Here is a 3,567-nt window from a genome sequence, read left to right as displayed (position 1 = left end):
CCTTAAATCACGAATGGCTTTTGTCAATTAAATCAATTATTTCTTCGATGGAATAAAATGGCGTCATGTTTCTTGAGATTCATCTTTTTTACGTATGTTTCCGACATTCAAATAGAAAATCGATCGCCAAAAACCTAAATTTTTATCATATTGTCACTTATTCAAATCTCATCATCATCATCTGATTCATACGATATGATGATGATGATGATGGGGTTTTAATAAGTGACGATATGCTAAAGATTTATGTTTTTGGTGATCTATTTTCTCCAAGCTCCGAGCACATACAGCAACTTGTATTACCAAATGGTCACCCATTTTAGTACTGACCAGGCTCAACGTTGCTTAACTTCAGTGATCTAACCGGAACCGGTGTGTCAACGTGATTATGCCGTATATAAATAGTACAAGATCATATACCAATAACGTAAGTAAACTATGGGGACTGAACCTCATTCAAAGCTTCAAATGAATTCGATAAAATTTATATATCACACGTATAAAATTCTCAAAGGAAGACAATGGAAGTGGTGCCAAATTTCTATGCTGAATATCTCTGCGTCCGCATATCTAACTCGCCCATAAAACGTCAAATATGTATATCTGATTTTACTGTCATCTAGACCATGTGTCTAAGACAATAATTCAGAAAGTTTTGGAGGAAAAGGGAGGAGGAGGAGTAAAAAATAAAGGGATTATCAGACGAGTTTTTTTTTTCTTTCGTTATTTTCAAAATGTCTTCTTCCAAAACACCGGAAACAGATTATGTTTTATTATATCAGAAAATTAATTATTGAAATCCGATCATCATCATCATCATCATCATCATCATCATCATCATCATCATCATCATCATCATCATCTCGTATAAATCAGATGATTCTACAGGGTTGAACAATAAGTTTGTCGCCCTAAAGAAAACAACACTACAACTTTATTTTCAAACTTTCATTAAAAAAATCAATTCAGGTAACTTGATTATGTAGTAGAGCTGACATTTATTCAATGTAGTCGTCTTCAGCCTCAATCATCGCCTTGATACGGGTCTGGAACTGGGAGCATTCTTTATCCACAAGCGCTGGCGGGAACTCAGCGAATACTCGGCGGATGGGAGCGATCAGGCTGGCTTTAGTGTTGTGAGAGGTCATGTTTGTGATGTTCTCGACATATGACCAAACAAAGTAGTCCAGCGGGTTCAGGTCAGAGAGAAGGGTACAAAGTCGTAGCATTCTTTCTGAAGTCAATCCTGGACCTCTTTGGAATTGTTGTCCGGCGCCGTGTCCTGCTGCCAAACTCAGGATTTGCCAGTGGCCACTTTATTGCACCCGGGGATTACCACCTCTTCAGTGCATCCAGGTACACTTTGGTGTTAACTTTCAAGCCAACTTCGAAAATGTGCGGTGACATGATGTGGCCTTAACGCAGAAGCACACCAAATACCAAATACTCGTGTCCGAAAACTTTGTTGAGTTGTGCTTTAAAGCCTTGAACTGTCCAGATGTGTATTTTTGAGAGTGCTGGCAATGGTCCTGTTGTCATAAATTGTATCGGTTGAGAGCATGAGTTGTACAACAGCGCATCTCCGATCTTGCTTGTTAAATATTGTGTCACTTTCGGGCATGATAAAAGGCTCTTGGTATTTGTACATAACTGGCCAACTAGTAGATCTGCAACAAAAGAAGAAAACCGGTTTCAATCAAACAGAAATGGAATCATGTCGTCTTTTTGATGGCAGCAATTGTATCGCTCCACCCTGTATTGGTTTCTGCCATATTTTTCTAGTCAGAATTATTTTCTAGAAACACATCGGGTACTTATGGGTGAGACCATGTGAAGTTTGTCAACATCGAAAGTGTCTTGTTGTCTTGTTAAGAATGAATGCTAGTAAAAAGTAAACATAACTTTAAAAAAACATTCACTTGTTTTCCAAACGATTAAGATTCTAGAGTACGCAAGAGATGGTTAGTGTTATGATGAAGATGACGATGATGATGATGATGATGATGACGACGATAATGATGATGATGATGACGATGATAATGATGATAATAATGATGATGATGCTGACAATAATGATAACAATAATAATGATGATGATGATGATGACGACGACAATGATGATAACGAAAATGATGATGAAGATAATGATGATGATGACATTAATAATGATGATGATGATGATGATGATGATGATGATGATGATGATGATGATGATGATGATTCAAGATATTTTGTGTGAGAGAATTATAATTGTAGATATAGTGAAGGCATAGTAGTAGCAGTTACTTATTTACCTCATCAACACAAAAAGTAGATTATATGATAATAATAATAATAATAATAATAATAATAATAATAATAATAATAATAATAACAATAATAATAATAATAATAATAACTACAACTAGCGGGACCTGTGGAAATTCCACTGGAGGCTGATTCATATGCAATATATTGATGTTTGCATTCTGTAAATGTTCAACGTAAATGGAAACGCTCTGATATTATTGTAGCTTTTTTGTTAAAACTGAAAAGTATTTATCTAAGCTAGCAGGGACGCCCGGCGTAGCCAGGTTGTAAAATATTCTTAGATAGGATATTTTAATTCTTCCAGATTTCGTATATATTATTATAGAATTAAAGTTCCATCGATGTTTATATATTATAAAGTTGCGATTTCAAAAATAAAAAATATATCTATATGACTTGGGTTCATCAGCTTGAATCGAAACTGAATCCCAAACTTATGCATAATATATATATATCCCATCAGCTATAATAGAAACCGAAATCAAAACTTATGAGGAATTTTTGGTAAAATTATTTATAAAAAAATAGATGACTTAAGTGCCATCAGCTAGAAACGAAACCGAAACAAAAATTATGAAGAATTCTTAGTAAAATTATTTATAAAAAAATTAAATGACTTGAGTGCCATCAGCTATAATCGAAACGGAAACCAAAACTTATGAAGAATTCTTGGCTAAATTATTTATTACAAGAAATGGAAGTGCATAACAATTAAACATCCCGGATGTAAGCGTTACACACGAAAGAACACACACGCTATCGTATTAATATATAGATAATATTAATATATAGATAATATTAATATATAGATAACTAGCTGTACCCGGCCACGCGTTGCTGTGGCTCAGTTTGTTAAAACGGAACACATGTGAAAGTAGAGAAAAGTTTGATTCTTTTTTTCAAGAGAATGTACAAATTATTTTTTTTTTAACAGATGTTAAGAAAATAAACAGAAAAATACTTCCATCATTAATTATGCAAAAAAATAAATAAAATGTTGATTTAATGTTTCAATATGCTTATAAATTACGATAAAACTTGCTGAGTATGCACTGTTTTACGGTTGTTGTAAAAATGGAACGGAAACTTAAATTTCACTTCATTTTAATCTTTCTTAATTTTTTAATTGTGCCCCCCCAAACGAATATAATCAAAACAGTAACATTCAACAATTGTACTTTATGTATATAAAACACAAAATGGGTGTTTGTATTACTGTACACATAGATTCGAAAAAAGTTGTCAAAAAACAAATAT

At 33.4% G+C, this 3,567-nt stretch overlaps 1 pseudogene; it reads right to left on the bottom strand.

Annotated features, from left to right (window-relative positions):
* Positions 1–281: 281 nt before the first annotated feature.
* Positions 282–399, bottom strand: LOC145246917 (5S ribosomal RNA; annotated as a pseudogene).
* Positions 400–3,567: the final 3,168 nt, after the last annotated feature.

The sequence above is a fragment of the Euprymna scolopes genome, chromosome 24 (genome assembly GCF_053919585.1).
Source record: "Euprymna scolopes isolate OS-2025 chromosome 24, ASM5391958v1, whole genome shotgun sequence".
Taxonomy (NCBI): domain Eukaryota; kingdom Metazoa; phylum Mollusca; class Cephalopoda; order Sepiida; family Sepiolidae; genus Euprymna; species Euprymna scolopes.
This window is presented reverse-complemented; position numbering and strand designations above follow the sequence as displayed.